Source organism: Ochotona curzoniae, unplaced genomic scaffold (assembly GCF_017591425.1).
Source record: "Ochotona curzoniae isolate NIBS_2020 unplaced genomic scaffold, NIBS_Ocur_1.0 contig_3432, whole genome shotgun sequence".
Taxonomy (NCBI): domain Eukaryota; kingdom Metazoa; phylum Chordata; class Mammalia; order Lagomorpha; family Ochotonidae; genus Ochotona; species Ochotona curzoniae.
The window spans coordinates 11,065,687-11,086,299 of record NW_024465859.1 but is presented as its reverse complement, the minus strand read 5'-3'; the positions used below and the strand labels follow the sequence as shown (position 1 = coordinate 11,086,299).

At 43.1% G+C, this 20,613-nt stretch overlaps 1 protein-coding gene across 3 annotated transcripts in view; it reads right to left on the bottom strand.

The window, feature by feature from the left end:
* The window catches only part of HIPK3 (homeodomain interacting protein kinase 3), an 88,189-nt gene extending 69,014 nt beyond the window's left edge, over positions 1–19,175 (bottom strand). For 2 of the 3 annotated variants that reach the window (XM_040980062.1, XM_040980064.1), the window contains exon 1: positions 18,653–19,175. The gene's annotated coding sequence lies outside the window, so the exon portion shown is untranslated. Of the gene's footprint in view, positions 1–17,767; positions 18,176–18,652 lie in introns of those variants that run through there. The other variant, XM_040980063.1, reaches the window with a different exon arrangement.
* Between the last annotated feature and the right edge of the window lie 1,438 nt (positions 19,176–20,613).

The following is a 20,613-nucleotide window of genomic DNA, read 5'->3' as shown; positions in this document are numbered from 1 at the left end:
AAAGTCAGATATATAGAGAGGAGGAGAGACAGAGAAGATCTTCCGTCCGATCATTCACTCCCCAGTGACCACAATGGCTGGTGCTGTGCTGATCTGGAGCAGGAGCCAGGAACTTCCTCCAGGTCTCCCACACGGGTGCAGGGTCCCAAAGCATTGGGCTGTCCTCGACTGCTTTCCCAGGCCACAAGCAGGGAGCTGGAAGGGAAGTAGAGCTGCCGGGATAGAATCAGCGCCCATATGGGATCCTGGCGCATTCAAGGCAAGGACTTTAGTCACTGGACCATGCTGCCTGGCCCAAATTTTGAAATATTATGCAAAGTCACAGACAATTTTATATACCTGTCCTTGTCTATAAGCAAATTTTCTCCTTTACCTACATCAAGTCCTCTCTCACGGCTTCCAGTTCTTGGCTTTTCTCAAACCCTAAGATCTGAGCTGCTCATATCAATACAGCCACTCATGTTCAGTCCTCAAATGTTGCACTCTAGTTCCTTGACCTAACAACTTTTCATCTCCTACCACAGATTCCCAGTATTCTTCACTAAACTCTAGTAAAATAATTGATCCAAAATTCACACTTCTCTTATCTATGTAAAGCAAAAGTAGTTATAAACATACTAAGCACCAAAACAAACTTTCATATCTGAGTACAATGCTTCTTGGTCTTTATCCTGACACATTCTGGGTATGGGACACTTGACAGATGTAAGATACATCTAGATAAGTAAAAGCCCTTTTCTAGATAAGTAAAAGCCCTTTAGACAAGGTGGCCTTCACCAAGCATTTTTATAAGCAAATAAGTAATAAATGTAATCATTCCGAGAAAAGAGCTTTCAGCACTATTAGAATGTCTTTCAACCCTGCAGAAATGTCTGCAGCACTTTGGAAACATTTAAAGGCAGCCTACGCTCTAAGCCCTCATTATCATTTTTTACAATGAACAGGATCTGGTGCAGGCGTTAAGTGCAGCTGTTACAGCATCTCTTGCTATGTTTGTACTCTGTACCAGAGTGCCTGGTTCAAGCACAGGCTCAGCTCCAAACCCAGCCTCCTGCTAATGCACACCCTGGGCAGACAGCAGATGGTAATCATTTTGGTCCCTGCCACCCATGTGAGTACTGGTTCCTGGCTTCAGTAGAGCACAGCCATGGCTAACACAGGCATTTGTAGAGTGAACTAGCAAAGGAGAGCACAGCCTTCCAAGTAAAATGAAATAAACAAAATCTTCTACAAAATCTGAAGTGAGGCCTGTGTTGTGGCATAGCAGCATCCCACATAAACACTGTTCATGTTCCAATTACTCCACTTTTGATCCAGCTTCCTGCTTATGACCTAGGAAAAAGCAGCTGAAGATGGCCCAAGTGTGTGGGCCCCTGCCACCAATGTGGGAGACCTGGAAAAAGCTACTGGCTCAACTTTGTCCCATTGCAATACTTGAAGACATCTGGGGAATAAATCAACAGATGGAAGAGCTCATTGTCTCTCCATTTCTCTTATTCTGCATTTTAAATGAATTAAATACTTAACAATGATCACAGTTAACAGAATCAACCTAACTACCAGGCCAAATAGAAACTGGGCTGTTTTTAAGTACTTTGCACTCATCACATAGCCTACACCAGGATTAAATGAATAAAACCTCTCATTATTCTTTATTTTCCTTTCCCCATTATTTTACATAAACTCACAAATCTTTTCAAACTTGTTCACCTTGACAGAATATTGCAAACATCAACTTCACCAAAGTCCTAGTTTGTGCACAAATGACGACATCCTGATTGCACGAGGTCAGACAGGTGGTCCTTGCTTCACATGAAACTGATCTGTACATACCACAAGTCTTCAAGCTAAAGACGTTATCCAAAATTTAGTTTTGTGTAAAACTGTTAGCTTATGCTTACAGTTACAGATTTGCTTTCATAAATATACTTAGAAAAAAATTATTTTTTAATCTTTAGAATGTTTTGACATACATCAATCAACAGAAAAGAATACCAAGGCATTGACAATGTTTCATTCAGAAATCATTTCATGTTTTGAACATATTTGCTGATTTCAAAGAGTAATAATGTGAGGAAAGACAGAGAACTCTTCTATCTACTATTCATTCCCAAAATGGCCACCATGACCAGTGACGGGACTCATTCTGGATCTCCCCCATCTAATGGTAGTGGCCCAAGCTCTTGAGCCATCTTTTGCTGCCTTCCCAGGCCCAATAGCACAGAACTGGATTACAACTGGATTGGCTGGGACTCAACCACCACATATCATTTTATGATATAACTGAATACCATTAGAGGAGCCAGCACCATGGTATGGAGTCTCAAGCCTCCATCTGTGGTTCCAGCATCAGAAACAGGCACTGGTTTGTGTTCTGGCCACTCTACTTCAGCTCCAGCTCCCTACTAATGACCTGGAAAAGCAGCAGAGGATGTCCTAACTGTCTGGGCCCCTGCACCCATTTGGAAACCCAGATGAAGCTCCTGGCTCCCAGCTTCAGAGCTGCCCAGGTCTCAGTTACAGCCATTGGGGAGCAAATCAGAGGACGGAAAACCTCTGTGTCTTTCCTTCTCTCTGCAAATCTGTCTTTTAAATAATCAATAAATTAATACATGTTTTTAAAAACTGCTTGATACTGTAATATCCTTTCTAGTATTTTGAATTTCCTCACAAAGCTTAAATGTCTCAAAATTAAATTGATGTAGGCGTCAGCCGAATATTTAAACAGCCCCTGAAATACCTTATGCTATCACATACGGGAAAACTTGAATCCAAGCACTCCAATCAAATGTGGGCATTCTAGTCAGCAGCTTAACAGCTAGGTCAAAAATCCACCACCCAATACATTTCCTGAACAATGCTATTTTCTGGTCACTGTCTTGTGAAAAAACAGTTGAGTATCTTAGGCCCAACCCAGAACAACAAAAATCTAGAGTCAGATACACAATGAGTTCCTGGGATCATCTGCCAATACTGGTTTTTTAAACAGTAATCACCACAAGTAGTAGGCACGAGCTTTTCTTTCTATTAGTATACATATTATTGGGGTGGGAATTGGCCAAGGCAGTCCAAACACACCATATCAAGTATCTTGCTTTGATTCTTGATCAAATGTCCAATTCCAACTTCCCACCAATACGGACTGGGGCAAGAAGCAGGTGGCCCAGTCCAATACCACTGCAGTGTGTGAATCAGTGTGTGAGCACTCTTACCTTTGCCTTTCCCTCTAATTAATAAATAAAAATTAAAGCATCACTAGGTGGCAAGGTAGATGTTAGCCTACACATGTGAGAGGGAAGGTACAATTAAAAATGGAATTCTGTGTAGTTGAAAGAAGCAAGTCTAGCAAACAGATCAGCATTAGTGCATCAAAAATCTTGCCCAAACCATAACACTGAGTTAGGTCACAGCCGCTTCCCAAGGCCAGGCAGTTTAGGAAAATCTTCTGTGCCCTGAGTTAGAGGGATTATTAGTTCCAATAACACTGTGCTCATAAAGTCGTAGGCGGAATTTCTTGAATTCCAAATGCCCACAAAGCCTTGTAGCCAGCAGAGCAGGGAGGAGGGAAGAGAACTAATGGGTTTATACACACATCTAGAAAAACTCCAATCTGAATGCGTGGCTTGGCACTTTGCTGGGATGCCTCGTCTGTCAAGCGCATTTTTGTTAAGCTCGGACAGCCTTGTTACTAATACGGCTAGTTGGGCTCACATGTTGAATTCTTTTACTGAATGCAGATAAAGACTTGGGATGTGGTCACCACCAGTATTGGCAGTACCAGTATTGGCAGTAATTGATTCCTCATAGCATTTGCAGCTCTTGGTCATTACATAATCGCTTCAAATCAATAAAAACTAAAAATAGAATGGCAAGTATGACAGCCAATACCCTCTGACCATTTAAAGAATCCCCCTCCCCGTTTTTTTTTTTTTTTTAAGATTGACTTATATATTTGAAAAGCGGTGACTGATCGAAGGGAAGATTTGCCCATTGGTTTCCTTCCCAAATGGCTGCAACGACCAGGGCTAGGACAAGCTGAAGCCAGGAGCCAGGAATTCCATCTGGCAATCCCAAATAGGTGTCAGGAGCCCTCCATCAGCTGCTGCCTCCCAGAAGGCATTACCAAGCCACTGATCATAAAGCAGGGCTGCAGGAACTAACACCAGCACTCCAACATGAGATGTGGACATACGAAGAGGCAGCTAAGTGTTGTGCCAAGTGTGGGTCCCAGACTTTCAATCTTGAGAACACAGAGAACCACAGTACTAACCTACACAAAGTATACAATACAATAACCGACAATAATCAGTCAATAAAAAGTAGCCTGTAGTTAGTTTATCTAACTTCCCAATTACCTGATTTAAAATACATATGCTACGCCATTTTCATATGAAACACATTCACATAAATGTGCACTACCAATTGTAAAACTTCATAAACCTTTTATCTGAATGGCTACAACACATTTATTTGGAAATACTAGAGTCTTGGGTGTTTTCCAGCAGTATTGTGGACAAAGCATCTAGAGAATGTGTTGACTATAACACGAATCAGCACATTAAATAACAAGCTTCATCTGACTTAGCGAAATGCTCCAACGTTTGGAACAGAAAATAACCTGTTTGGACAGATCAAAAGTGCCAGAACTCACCCTACCAATATGAATCTGTCCTTTAACAAGTCTAGAAAAAGGTTAATTCCAAGAAATGTACATAAGAATCACTTTTAATAAAATAATTTCCTCACTTGCTTAAAATTATATAAAAAAATGGAAATACAACTTGTTGGCTACAGGTAAACAGTCAATACTCTTCCTTGAAGTAAACATAACATTTCAAATTCAATTTATAATACTTAAGTACAAAAGCATACTTTTTAGTTACATTCTTTATACAATGACCACTTCCTGCCAATGGAGTATTAGGAAAAGCAATATAAGATAAAGTTTTATAACTTTGGGTGACGAAATCTGCCTTCCTAGAAAGCCAAATGTGCTCATTTTCTATTTTAAAGAAAAATCTGTCAAAAAAGGAATCACCACAAAAATTTCTTATAAAAATCAGTGTATAGACAAACTTAAACACAAAACACTAAAATTCTTACCAGCGGAGTCCCACCCAAACCTACCTCTGAAACAACTGAAATCAACAGAGGAAGTCAGATTTTAGATTAACAATTTGAGTGAATATCCACTATTGACAGCGGATTTTGTAGCAGTACAAAGGAAAAAGTTCTGCTGACTAACAGAGTGTCCATAAGAGGTAATTCAAAATTCTAAATGGATATTTGCACAATCAAAGGTCAATTTCTTCAAAACGTATCAAATATTTGATCTACTCGAAACAACTTTAAGATTTTATTTTGTATATCCAATAGCAAACATTCTACATTAGCTGAACAAGAACTCATTCCAGAATAATAGATTAAAAGTTCAAAAAACCAGTAAGATGAATGACGACTGCCTGAATGAAGTACCTCCAAAAATCACTGGAGTATGGAGGCACTGTTCTTTATATTTCAGGGTTGAACTGTCAGAGTCAAGGACCTTCTTTCACAAGAGCCCCAGGAAACACGCTCTGGTATCAAGCCAGAATCAGAAAAAATGCAAACCAGGCTGTCTTCAGAGAAATATAGATGTCTTTCTTACTTTCATGGCAAAACTTGAGGAAAGGGTTAAGGCAGAGATCCCCAAATCTCTTAAGAACACCAAGAAAAAAAAAAGTAATTTGCAAAAGCTAAGGGGGAAAGAAAACAAACAGCTTCTCAGAACAGTATCCGAACAGGAAAGGACATTGGATTCTCAGAACTCTATTAGAACTACTTTCTGTTTACCTCTAATCATTAACTTTTTAAAGTGACACACTGTTGAGTTCCCTGTAATAAACTGTAGAACTAAAACTGCAAATTGATAAGGAACTTACTTAGAAAGGGACTTTTTCCTCTGAAAGCTTCAGAGGAAAAACTGCCTTTGTTATATTAACATAAAAAGCTCCACAGCCCGCCCACACAAGGCACCCAAACTTGTACACATCAGAATTACAATGAAACCTATTTCTTCAAATTTAAATATACTCCATCACCATAAAAAGAGCAGTAAGAAAGTTTAATTCAGTTTGGAGTTGCATAAGCAACTAATAAGTAACACACCTTAAGCTCACAATTAAGGTTAGCTGCTAACCTCATGGCGTTAAACACTAAGAGTAATTACATCACCGGAAAACGCTGCAATCTCGTTACCTTAGAATCTCTTCTTGATCAAAATTAACCTCATACTACTCTCAAATATTTATACAAGAGGCTATAAAGTATCCCAAATGAGATAATAATTTCATGGTAATAAGGTAAATACAACAAAACACGGTTTTATAACAAAATGTATCACATTAGCGTTTTTGGAGGCAGCATCCCATATGGGTGCCATTTTGAGTCCTGCCTGCTCCACTTTCAATCCAGCTCCTTGCTAACGGCTTGGAAAGACAGGGAGCTGGGCTGTAAGTGAAGCGGCTGGACTCAAAAAAAGAAGAGAGAAGAGAGAATCTATGCAACTGCTACACACAAAGAACGTGATTTCTACCCAACAGCCAGACATGTTTTAAACTGTGACTAAATAAATCTTTTAACTAACAACAACCACCACAACAAGTAAAATTTAGAAAAAAGGGAAAAAGTAAGACACATAGTATTGAGAAGGCACAATTACAACTCAGCTGCTTTAGTCCCCAGATGCTTCAGCAGGTTAAAAGGCAGGGTGGTGTCCGGGTTGTGGAAAGGGAACCTGAAGTTCTTGAGCAAGCTGAAAATGCTGAAAAGCACAATAGAAGCCAAAACCTACACAGAAAACAGTAACACTGGTGGGACAAAAACACAGCAATTCTCGAGAAAGCAATGAAAACACAGAGTTCGGATGGTAGAGTGCACAGGAGGCAGAGGCTTGGAAAACAGGAAGCAGCACATGCCTCCAGACCACTCTGCAGGAAACAGACTCACCAGAGACAAGCAGGGCAACAGACCAGGATTTGGGAAAGTCAAGTGCATGTGTGAGGTACAATGAGTTAAGCCGCCACTTAATTGTTGTAGCTACCTGGGAAATTAACCAGCAAATGGAAGATCACTGTCACTCTTCCTTCCAAAGAAATAAAACTTTTTAATAAGTATATTTATGACACATTCACAGATACTTGGTCAAGCACATGTCAAGCTATTCAGTCAAAATTATTAATTGCAGCATACAGGCAAAGTATAGCATGTCCATAATTGACTACTTTTATAATATATTTTATTTCTTTGTGTCAATTATGTACTTTATTTTACAAAAAGATTGATTTGGACCCAGCATAGTAGCCTAGTGGCTAAAGTCCTCACCTTGCACGCGCCAGGATCCTATATGGGCACTGGTTCATATCCCAGCAGTCCCACTTCCCATCCAGCTCCCTGCTGTGGCCTGAGAAAGCAATCAAGAATGGGCCAAAGTCTTGGGACCCTGCACCCATGTGGGAGACCCGGAAGAGGCCTTGGGCTCCTGGCTTCAGATCAGTGCAACTCCGGCCATTGTGGTCACTTAGGGAGTGAATCATCGGACAGAAAATATTCCTCTCTGTCTATCCTCCTCTCTGTATATCTCTCTCTCCAATGAAAATAAAATAAATCTTAAAAAAAAAAAAGATTGATTTATATGAAAGCAGTTAGAGATCTTCCATCTGCTGGTCTACTTCCCAACAGCCAGGACTGAACAAGGACACAGCCCAGGGCTCTCATAAATGACAAGAGCCCAAACACTTGGGCCATCTGCCTGTGTTCCCAGCACATATACAGGAAGCTCAACAGACTTAAACCTGCACACCAACATGGTAGCCAGGCCTGCATGCAGTGGTTTAACCCGCTCCACTACAACATCAGCCCTTATTTTGTACTTTAAATATGCATGATTCCTGAACAAAGAGTTCATATACTTTTTTATGTTTTTAAATATTATCTTTACCAAATCATTAGCTTCTAGCAGGTTATAAAATAGGCTCAAATTTCATTTTCTTTAAACCAAAGTAATGGGAAATAATCTCAAGTTAAGCATACCTTCAGATAAGAAATATTGCACAAAGTACAGAATGCTGACTAGCAATAGTCCCAGAAATGCCACAGTAGGCTAATATGGGACAACGAAGCATTTTATTCAATGCTATTGGAAAAATATTGATGTTATGCTCGGAGTTTGCAAACACTATTGCTTTGCTTGTTTGTTTATTTAGAGAAGCAATTCACTTTTCAAATCCTTTGCTACAGCCAGGGCGAGGCCAGACAGAAACCAGGAGACAGAAGCACCACCAAATCTCCCATCCAGATGGCAGGGCTACAGTCTCACCAAGCTGGAACCGGGAGTAAACCAGGAGTCAAGCCTCAGCATTCCCATAGGGCAGGTGCACCGAGCACCATCTAAACTGTATGCCCATTTCCCAGAATTCAAAGTTAAGTACACCTGAAAATATTAACGTCACCAACTGTCAAATTTTCATTTTTGTTATGTGCCATTAAAGCAACTGCAATAGATACAATGCATGACCTTAACACACCTCTGCTTTCAAGGATCAAAACTGCACAAATGAAGAACAAAATACCCGTTCTATAGTGGTTTTAAAGTAAGTTAAATTTAGCAATGTCAATATTCTTAATAGCACCTGAAGTGCTTTTCCCTTTTATTTTATTCTCACATGCTGGCCTAGTAATGAGGTTTAGAGATGTCTGTATTCCAAATTTAGGATAAACTAAAAATGTAATAGGTATAAACAGTAAACAAAACAATTTTCTCATACAATGTGAGAACTGTAAATGTCCAGAAGGACAAACCATGGGAGAACATGAGAAATAGATTAACAAGGCTATGTGACAAGTATGAATTAACTTACGGCATGTCTCAATTAAATAAACAAAATAAACTATTTAGTTTTAATATAAATGCTTATCAAAAAACTAAAATTGAGGGCCAGCATAATGGTTCAAATGGCTAATCCTACACCTTCAAGCACTGGCATCCCATATGAGTGCCAGTTCACATCCTGGCTGCTCCACTTTCCATCCAGCTCTCTGTGGCCTGGGGAAGCAGTGAAGCATGGCCCAAGTCCTCCGGATCATGCATCAACATGGGAGATCCAGAGGAAGCTCCTGGTTTGTAGCTTTGGATCATCTCAGCTTTGACAGCTGTGTCCATTTGGAAGTTCTCTCTGTCTCCCCTTCTCTTCGTAATCCTGCTTTCCAACAAAAATAAATAAATCTTTAACAACAACAACAACAACAAAGAAATACAGCAGATCTGACTCAACAGTCTAGTGACTAAACTCTCCCTTGCATATGCAGGGATCCCATTCAGGCAGCAGTTCATGTCCTGGCTGCTCCACTTCCCATCCAGTTCCTTTTCGGTGGTCTGGGAAAGCAGTGGAGGATGGTCCACAGCCTTAGGACCCTGCACCCACATGAGAGACCCAAACATAGCACATGGCTCCTGACTGCAGATCAGCTTAGCTCCAGCCACTGCAGCCACTTGGGGAGTGAATCAGCAGACAGTCGATCTTTCTCCATCTCCTTCTCACTGTTTATTTATCTTTCCAATAAAGATAAAGACATCTCAAAAAGAAAACTAAAAAAAAACCCTACAATTTGTTGATAGCTTTATAAATTTTTTCCATTTGTTTTATTTTTATTTGGAAGGCAGGTAGACAGATTTTCTCACCCACAGATTCACTACTTTAATGACCACAACAGCCTTGGCTAATCAAAGCCAAAGTAAGAGCTCAGAACTCAATTCAGATTTCCCATGTGAGCGCCAGAGACAAACACTTGAGTCATGAATGCTGCCTTCCAGGTGTGCACTAGCAGAAGCCAGAAAGGGAACCAGAACCAGAACCCTAACAACAGATGTGGACATTCTAAGTAACGTTTTAACAACTACTCCAAACGCCCAGCCAATTTCACGTTTTTTACATAATTTCTCTCTGCACATCTACCTTGCAATAAAAATCAATAAATCTTAAAAAAAAAAAAAAAAAAAAGAATAGGGGCCTGACACCATGGCTCAGTGGCTAAAAATCTTCGTGTTCCAAATGCCGGGATCCCATATGAGTGTGATAGCCTAGTAGCTAAAGTCCTCCCTCTCACTAAGGTATGGAAGATTCCTCTGCACACCCCTCCTAAAACTGTTCTGCACCTCAATTGTTGACATATGACTTGTTACAGCTATAAGCCAGTTTAGACTACCCTAAAATCTGCCAAGTTCAGCAAAATTATGCTTCAACACTATAAACTGCTAAATACTAAAATAAAAATAGACATGAGACAGCTGAATACTACCCTATAGCCATTTTAAGGTGTATAGCAGCCGGTTCTGTATATAAGCTAAAATTGAAATGTCAATGAAGTACTCACAGGATGTAGTTAAGAACTTGCATTTTTTTTAACATATTGGTTACTCAATACCATGTCATATTAATTCAATAATGCTGTAAATTGTCATTGATGTTATGTTGTGGCTTTAAATTGATCAGGATGATATTCTGCCAGCTCTGCCTTCAGACCAGAGATAGTCTCCCCAAGAAACTGTTGAATTTACCTGGACAATAAGATGCTGGACTCTATGCTTGGTATACTCTTGCAATGAAAGAATCTTGACTGAATTTGAAATGTAATACAGCAACAAGATGGAGGAATCCACCATGGAGGGAGGGTACAGGGAGGGGTTGGGGGAATCCCAGAGCCTATGAAACTCTGTCACATAATGCAATGTAATTAATAAAATATATATATATTTTAAAAAAAAAGAAAAGAAAATTCAAAACAAACAAACAAAAAAAAAGTCCTGCCTTGCCAGTGCTGGGATCCCATATGAGCACTGGTTCATGTCCCAGCTGCTCCATTTCCCTTCCAGCTCCCTGCTCTTGGCCTGGGAAAGCAGTCACAACAGCCCAAAACTTTGGAATGCTGCACTCCTGTGGGAGACCTGGAGGAGGATTCTGGCTCCTGGCTTCTGATTGGCTAATAAGCTCCAGCAGTTATGATCATTTGGGGAATGAACCAGCAGATGGAAGATCTGTCTTTCCTTCTCTCTGTAAATCTGCCTTTCTAATAAAAATTAATGAATATTTTAAAGCAAAAAAACACACAAAACTGTAAATAATGCATACTCAAGAAAAAGAAATAATTCTAAGATACTGAATTCCTAGATTTAATTTTTTTTAAAGATTTATTTATTTTTTATTACAAAGTCAGGTCTGCAGAGAGGAGGAGAGACAGAGAGGAAGATCTTTCCTCCAATGATTCACTCCCCAAGTGAGCACAACGGCCGATGCTATGTCAATCCAAAGCCAGGATCCAGGAACTTCTTCCAGGCATCCCACAAGGCAGAAGGGTTCCAAAGCTTTGGGCCATCCTCAACTGCTTTCCCAGGCCACAAGCAGGGAGCTGGATGAGAAGTGGAGCTGCCGGGATTAGAACCAGCGTGTTCTAATCCCGGCATATGGGATCCCGGCGCGTTCAAGGCGAGGACTTTAGCCGCTAGGCCACGCCGCCGGGCCCAGATTTAATTTTTTAAAGCCATGTTTTTCCAAATCAAGTGCAAATGTAAAATGAATGAAATCTACAGTGCCTGGATAATTTCACTTTAATATTTGCTCAGAGACACAGCCATTTTTTATTCTCTTGATTCACATCATGGTACAATACACTTAATTGACATTCAAATTTTTTTTTTAATTTACTTATTATTTGGAAGGCTAAGAATACAGAAGTGTTCCATTTGCTGGTTCACTCTGCAATAACTAGGGCTGGGAATAAAGCCACAGAACTTGCCTAATAGGACAAAAAATATTTAGTAGCAAGTTATTTCTCACAAATGCTTAAAAGTTTACTATTTTTTAGAATTAAAACATTTTGTATAATATATCAACAAGCAAACAAAGGGGAGAATGTGAAGTCAATATAAGTGTATCTAACCAATATTTTTTCTATTTTTTCATTTCTAAAACATAACTGCTAGTCAAATACACTCAAATTTTATAATTTCATTGATACCTAAAGACGACTTTGTTGGTAATACAAAAGTATTTAAATAGAATTTATAATAAATAGCTATAAATATTTTAAAAACTAATACTCTATTCATCTGAATATTTCAGTATCTACCACATCTAAACAAGCTTTTCCAATTAGAAAAAGCGCTGCCACACAACCAAGTGCAAGGAAAAAAGAAACTACATCTGGCCAACCCTGATATGCTTTACACATAATCACTCTCAACTTTAAGCACCTCCCCTTTTTTTTGAAGATTTCTTTGTTTTCACTAGAAAGGCAGATCAGATGTAAGGAGAGAAGCAGAAACAGAGAGAAAGATCTTCCATTCGCTATTTGTCTCCCTAAGTGGCCACAATGGCCAGAACCGAGCCGATCCAAAGCCAGGAGCCAGTAGCTCCTTTTGGGTCTCTCACATGGGTGTAGGGTCCCAAGGAGTTGGGCTGTCCTCCACGACTTTCCCAGGCCACAAGCAAGGAATTCAATGGGATGTGGAACAGCCAGGACATTAACTGGTACCCATATGGGATCCCGGCACTTGTAAGGGGAGAAATTACCCACTGAGCCATTATGCTGGGACCTACAACTTAAACCTTTACCTAAAGAAAAAAGAGGACTCAAAAAGCAAAGGACTGTATTTCCCCTTGTTAGTCTTTCTATTTAAGCATAACCCTTTTTCAGGAGTAGGAAGTTGGGGGATGGAACCAAAACAGCAGCAAAGGAAAACCCTAAGTGGAGGTGCATTTGAAAATACAGTCCCCTGGAGCCGGCACCATGGCACAGCAGGAATAGCTTCTGCCTGCAGCAGCAGCATCCCATGCAGGTGCCTGCTAAGTCCTGGATGCTTCACTTCTGATCTAGCTCCCTGCTCTTGGCCTAGGAAAGTAGGAAAGCAGCTGAGGATGGTTGGATCAAGGCTTTGCACTCCTGAACTCATGTGGAAGAAGCTCCTGGCTCCACATCAACTCAGCTCCCACCACTGTGGCCATCTGGGGAGTGAACCAGTGAATAAAAGACCTTTCTGTCTCTCTGTCTGTGATTCTTCCCTTGTCTCTGTGTAATTCTGCCTTTCAAATAAAAATAAACCTTTGAAAAAAAGAAATAGAAGAAAATAAAATCTTTGAAATAAAAGATGTTGGTCCAGCGCACTAACCTAGTGGCTAAAGTCCTTGCCTTTAATGCCCCAGGATCCCTTATGAGTGCCGGTTCGTGTCCTGGCTGCTCTACTTCCCCTCCATCTCCCTGCCTGTGGCCTGGGAAAGCAGCAGAGGATGGCCCAAAGCCTTGGGACCCTGCACCCGCATGCAAGACCCAAAAGAAGCTCCTGGCTCCTGGCTTCGCATTGGCTCAGATCCCACTATGGCAGCTACTTGAGGAGTGAACGAGCAGATGGAAGGTCTTCCTCTCTGTCTCTCCTCTACTCTCTGTAGATCTGCCTTTCCAGTACTTAAAAATAAATCATTACTTGTTAAAAAAAAAAAAAAACATGTTTAAAAAAAAAAAGATGTTCATCTCAGATTAAATTATTGCAGGGGGCTATGTGGTAGGTAAAGATCTTTTAGTTCAGTTTGCGAAACAGATTCAGATATCATACATACCTCAGCCTCATTTTAAATACTCTCCAAAAACAAAATAATAAATCATTTAAATTAAACTCATTTTAACAGCAATATTATGTTTTGTAATCTTCACATTTATTTCAAGTTAATACATTTGTTAGTTAGGGAAGTTTATCTTCCCTAAGTTCTATACTAAGAAAGCCTTTCTAATTTGACTGAAGAAATGAAGAACCAAGGCACAGAGAGCAAGGGAGGCAATGTTTAATGTTAAAAAAACCGAAGGAAAGGCTGATAAACACGCTATGATTGCACAGTTCCCTCAAGCTACCACGCTTCCTCATTTTCCCGTAACCAAGTAAACTCTGCTCTCCAGCAGCTCCGACAAGTGGCAAGCAAGGCCGGCTCTGACCTCCCACATCCCGGAAGCCCTAAGTTCTCCCCTGACTCCTACTCCCACCTTATCTGCTTCACTTTCCCCTCCCACTCATCCTCCCACAGGAGGGAAAATGTCTCTCTGAAATCATTCAGTAAGGTTAACAAAACATTCAAGATCAAAGATACTGTTCTTGGTTTGTTTCACCTCCAAGATCTTCTGTTCAAAGACAACATCTTTCTAAGACTTGGCATTAAGTAATGCTTAACTGCACCCAAACCACTCATGCGCCCTAAAGATACTGTTAACACTCAACCAGTTCTTTTATCTTTTACATTAAGTAAAAGGCTCCAGGTTTCTAGCATAACATGGTGTCTCAGCATCAAGGCAAAAATAGGTTGCCTTTGTTTAGTGACCCAGGTAAGAGCTGAGAAAAGCCTGATGTTTCAAAGAGCTCAACCTTTATCTGAAAAATGTGCGGGAAATGTGCGGAAAATGTGAAACTTGTACCTTGCAAATATCTATGCTCCTCTGGTCCTACAGTTACTACCAAAGGTGACTAAGAACAGCTATAACAAAGCAACAGAGCAGCACACTATGTTGTTTTCCCTCAAACCATGCTAAATTATGCCAAGCCAACCACAAGTGAACCATACTTTCCTGGGCTGACTTTCCAAGAACTTATGCTGATTCAAAATGTCTACTCAAAATATATGCATAAAGGGGCGGCACTATGCTAATCCTCCAGGCTCAAGTGCAGTGTCCTGGCTGCTCCACTATCCATCCAGCTCTCTGCTTGTGGCCTGGGAAGGCAGTAGAGGATGGCCCAAGTCTTTGGGACCCTGCACCCATGGGCGAAACCCAAAGAAGGCTCCTGGTTGTTGGCTTTGGATCAGCTCAGCTCTGGCCATTGTGGCCATTTGGAGAATGAACCGGCAAATGGAAGATCCTTCTATAAATATGCATTTCTAATTTTAAAATTCTGTATACTAAACACATACATAAATATCCTTATTTTAAGTTACATTAAGTACTTGAGATAGGCAAAATATATTTTTATCAGCTGGATCCAGAATCAGTAAAGAGAGTCAAATAATTCTTTAGACCTGCAATTGCATGATATACAAAGTGTTGCCCATGCAAAGTAGTTCTCTATTCCCTTAGAGAGAAATAATACTACATCCCAGTTAAGGTGTGGCAAAAGGGGTATGTCTTTGAAAAGTAAACAAACTCATTGATAGACTTCTACATTGTAAAAAAAAAAATTAGTTTATCTTTGGAAGTAACTTCCAAGTTAAACACATCACATTGGAAGTTTCAACTTTGGAACTTAGGAAATCAGGACAGCTGCAATCCAGAAAATTTACACTATCAATATTAATGTTGACAGCAATAATATAATCATATATCATGTCATTCTGCATTCTTTACTAGCAGGCCTAGGAATAACAACTTCTGGGACCTGGCACAATGGCTCAATTGGCTAATCCTCCACCTCCAAGCATGGCATCCTGTACATTGCCAGTTCGTGTCCTGTCTGCTCCACTTCCCATCTAGTTCTCTGCTTGTGATCTGAGAAAGCAGCAAAAGATGGCTCAAAACCTTGGAACTGTAGACCCATGTGGGAGACCTGGAGGAAGCTCCTGGCCCCTGGGTTTGGATCAGCTCAATTCTGGTCACTGCAGCTCTTTGGGGAGTGAATCAGAGGATGGGAGATCTTTCTTTCTGTCTCTTCTCTCTGTAAATCTGACTTTCTAATAAAAATAAATTTTTTAAATTGCTATTAAAATACTATACATTATTCACAATAAAAATATTTTTAAAAGGAATAACAACTGGAGGGATGTTTTGAATCTGAAGAATTTGAAAATTTCTTTGAACGTTCCTAACATCTAAATAATGTCATGACATCTTTAATCTCCAAATTCAAATGCAATGTAAACAATATTATGAAGCCTTTGGACAGATCAAGGGTATTCCAGGGTACCTTCATCATGCAAGCGATCTGTTGCAATGACAGCGGCAGTTAAAAACAATTCTCACCGGACAAAGCCAGCTGTGTCAGTCACCAGAATATGTCACCCTAACATTCCAGTGGAAATAAGCATCCCACCAATGGATGTGAATCAAGTTAGGAAAATATCTCCAGCACTCTGCAGTTACTTCTGCCCTTCCCCCTTTCCTTGGCCTGCAGAGTTCCTGAAGAGACCTCACAAAAGGCCCATCAAAAAGCTTATTTGAGAAGCTTTTGCTGCTTTTTAAAGTTTCAAGAGAGAGAGAGGGAAAAAAAGGCTTTCATGCTTTGCATTCAACAAATACCTTTGCCATGGCCATACTGACCTATCTCTGTAATTCACACCTTCTTTTATGGCATCCTATGACAGAACATCCAGAAAATTAAATTATCTACAGCTTCTTTTCAAGCATGTTTACAAGAATTCTCTCATAGAAGCCATCTACTTTAATGTGACTCTAAAACCCCGTGCCCAGAAGCCAACGACTGGTTTATAAACAAGATAATGACTGGCTCAAAGGAAAAAGTATTATGACAATAAACCAAAACTGGCTCACCACGTTAATGATCTGCTTGCCTAATATGTATGTTTAGCTACTTTAGTCAGCAACATCCAAATATAAATTTGAAACATTTAATGGCCAGCTGTGTTCTAGATTTCAAGCTCATCTTACCTTTTTAAAATACAGTTTAAAAAAAAATCAGGTTCTTCACAAATGATTTCTTCTTTGTAAACATATTCCCTATAGCAGTGAAAAATAATTTTAAAACTTTTCCCATACCTTGAAATGTCAAAAAAAAGTCGCTAATTTCAATATGTCTCCATTGAAACATAAAAGTCTTAAAACAAGAAAATTTCAAATCGTCTATACTTCATGTCACATGTAAGCATTTTCTACACTACTGTCCCATGAAATATCTCATTGATATGCAAGAACATTATTTAACTGGTTAAATTTCCATTAGTAGTAAGCGTCAAGAAGGCATAAAATAATCCATAAAATCAAGAAAGCTTTTTAAGAAAGGTCAGTCGCATTGTTCATTAAAATACTAAGCTTAATCATGACCTATCTAAACCTTATCATTGCTCATTGTACAAAATTAGCACTGCACTTGCAAACATAAGCAGAATCTAGACTTATCAAACATATGGTGAGACTTGCCCAGCTTCTCAAACACTGAGAAAGCAGGATTAAAATATTTCAGTTGGGAAACAAAACAAACTGATCCTATCAATAGTTTGATCAAAGAGAAACTTTAAAAAAAAAAGTCAAAGTATCATGATGAAGATTTTAAAATTAACTGAAATGGTGTGTATACAACAACTCCCTCTTCAGAAACTACAACTTGTAGAGCAAGTATCTGAAAGCCAGGGGAGAGGGGACAGAAAAACCAGCCAACCCTCCAGCAGCTAGGAGGTGCGCACATTAGCACTAGCGCAGGACGGTTCACCAACCAACTTTCCCAGCCCTGGACCACAGGGGCCAACAAAACAAAGTTGACAAGGGAACAACCCAGAGCTTTCCAGGTCCACTGGATCATCAGAGAAACCCTCTGCTGTTGCTAACATTAGTTCCTTATCATCCGGAGCGGCGAACCGACAGGTGGAAAATAACCCGGCAGCAAGAGGCCGTGAAAAACACGGTTCAAGGACCGAGCGTGTTATGACTACGCCGTAACAGGTCCAAGGTAATTTACGCACACACCCCGTAGCGCAACTCCCCCCCAGCAGTGCCAAGGCCGGGAAACCAGACTTCCCCCAGAACCACCTACCATTTTAAAACAGCCATCTCCCCCCGGACAGGAAAACAGACATTCTCCTGCCCAAGCCTTCCGCGCGACTTCTCCCGGTGCGTCCAAAGGCAGGCGGGCGGCCGCCACCGTAACGAGAGAAGCCGGCAACAGCCTCGCCGCGCGGCCGCCACGCCTTCCTCCCGCCGCCCTGGGGACGCGGAGCCGCGGCTCACATTTCCCCTCCCCGACAGTCCCACGCACGCACGGCCCCGGGGTTGACACCCTCCGACCCGGCCGCTTCGCGACGCTGCCGATCGGGCCCCAGAGTCCCAGACGACGCCATGGGCTGGGGCGCCCAAAGTTGGCGTGCGTACGCGTTGTTTGGGTTTGTTCCTTGGCCCAAATGAAAGGCCAGGTCTCCCGAGTGACGGCCTATAGGGCCGCGCGCGACGAGCCGGGGGGTGGGGGGGAAAGAGAGGCCCCCCGCTGTGGGACTAAACAAAACTTCGGTTGCTGGGAAGAGCCGTTGCGCAACCTTGGCAAGCCGAGGGGCTCGGGCCGCCGAGCCAGGCAGGGCCCAGGCCGCTTCCCGGAGGCTGCGCCACTGTGCGCAGGAACCACGCGTGACCCCCGCGTCCGGCGGCCCCGCGGGGCTGGAGTGACGCCGGCCTCAAGGGAGCCGCCCGGCCCGTGTTCCCCCAACCTCCAGCGAGGGCCGTGGGGGGTGCGGAAACGGGGAGCGCGAGGGTGCCGGGCACAGGGCTGGGACGCGGGACGCGCGGCGATCGCGGGGCGCTCGCTGCGAGGGGTTCGGGCCTGGCGGGAGTCCGGCTGAAGGGGGTGCGGCTGGCCACTCCCGCCCTTCACACCGACCACCATCACCACTCCCGGGGCTGGGGGGCGCCCCTCTCCTGATTCCCTTACCTTCCTAGAGGCCCGCGCTCTCCCCTCTTCGGGCGGCCGCAGCCCTGAGCATGTCCGGGGTGGGGTGCGGGGCCGTGCCGGGGACAGGGAGCCAGGCGCTTCAGCAGGCGGCACCACCCAGCCCGGGCTCAGCCCCTCTCCGCGGCCGCTGCCATCTTGTCCTGGCGGCTGAGAGGAAACGGCGAGACACCCTCCCCCGACCGCTGCTGCTGCTTCTGCTGCTGCTGCTGCTCTGCCTGCTAAACGCCGGGCCCGTCTCCCTCATCTTCCTTCACGGGGGACTTGGGGTGGGGACGTCGTGGCTAGGGCGAGAGGCCCGCCGGCCGGCCTCCCGGCTCCTTGGGGCCTACGGGCGGCGCAGGATGCGGGGCCCGCGGCGGTTGAGGCCCATTCCTGACGCTCTTGATGAGAGATCAGGAAAAAAAAAAAAGGAAAACAGCCGGAGAGGCGGCGACGGCGGGGGCTCTCTGGGCCTCCTCAGGTCGCTGCGCCGCCGGCAGTCGTCACGGAGGCAGCTGTCGCCGGCCGCCCCGATCTCGGGCCCCTCCTCCGCGCCCGCCGGCCTCGGCCGCCGCCGCCTCCGCAGCGCCACCGCCCGCCTGCCGGGCCTCGCTGCGCGCCGAGCCCGGGCGGCCCCCGCTCGGCTCCGGCCGCGGCGCCTCGGCGAAGCCCCTCCCCGGGGTCCGCCCGCAGCCGCGCCCCTGCGCGGAGCCCGCCTGGCGGCGGGTGCCGGTAGGTCCCCGAGCTCCCTCCCTGGCTCACGGACCGCCCTACAGCAAAAGCAGCATCCGTCCGCTCCCGTCCTCTTGCTGATCTGAACCTTGCTCTAGGCCTACTGGGCCACAGACACACATAACCAGCCCGCCCCCACAAAGAAAGGGTGAAAATGCCGAGGCCGAATTTTGCGGGCCTTTTGAGATCCTGTCATCGTCACACCCCCACCCCCCGCTTTGGGATTTGTATCTTCGCCGTCGTTTTTGGAGTCAGAAATTAGGAAAGGAGAAATGCTTAGTCAAATATATGATTTCCAGATAAAATGAGCTCTTCCCGCTCCCTTACCCTACCCACCCCCCTCCCAGTCCCTATCTGTAACTCAAAAGGTCGGTCGTGAGGAAGGAGCAAGGGCCCCCTTGCAAATAATCCAAGCATCTCCTCCATCCAAAACCATGTCATCAAGTTCGCCCACCTCTGCATTGATACTTCTCCATCAGGTTGGCCAGTTCCACACTGCACTGCACCCCCTCCCCGCGAAAGCCTAGTAACCACCTCCTGGAGCCTAGGAAATCAACAAAACGGCCTATTTCAACACATGCAATCTTAGAAACAGAATATTAGAGATGAAAGACCCTTAGCAATGCTCCATCCAAACTCAGGCTCAAGACAGAGGCTCAGAGAAGTCTAGGGGGCCTGACCAAAGCACACAGCAAAGCGCAGACCTGCAATCCGCTGCTTGCCTCGAGGAAGCCACTGACCTTCCCAACACCTGTTGTTCGGAGTTCATTTTCTTTAACACCGGTTTCTTCTGGCTCGTTCTGTTCCAAACGAAAATAGAACCTTTTAGGAGCTCGAAAACCTTTCTCTTAAACGGACTATGGCCTTGCTTTGTTTCCTTTGTAATCTTCCCCTGGGGATTGAGTTTCCCACATATGTATCTAGCCCCACACATGCACTTTCTGTTGCAATAGCAAAGGCCAGGCCAAAGGAGTGGCACCTTGGTTATGCCAAACATTGAATCTCTGTCGCTTTTCACAGAGAAAAGAGGCATTTGGAGAATGGTTTTAACAGCATAAAGGTAGTATGCCCCGAGGCCGTTGGAAATATTTATATCAGGTTTTCAAGGTAGGGAGAATAAAAGAAAAGCAAAGCAAGTACTTTCAGAGAGAGGGCAGCGAGTAAACATATTCTTATTTGTTTTTAGTAAATGGTAGCCAAAAGAAACAAAAAAAGGATTCAATCCTTAT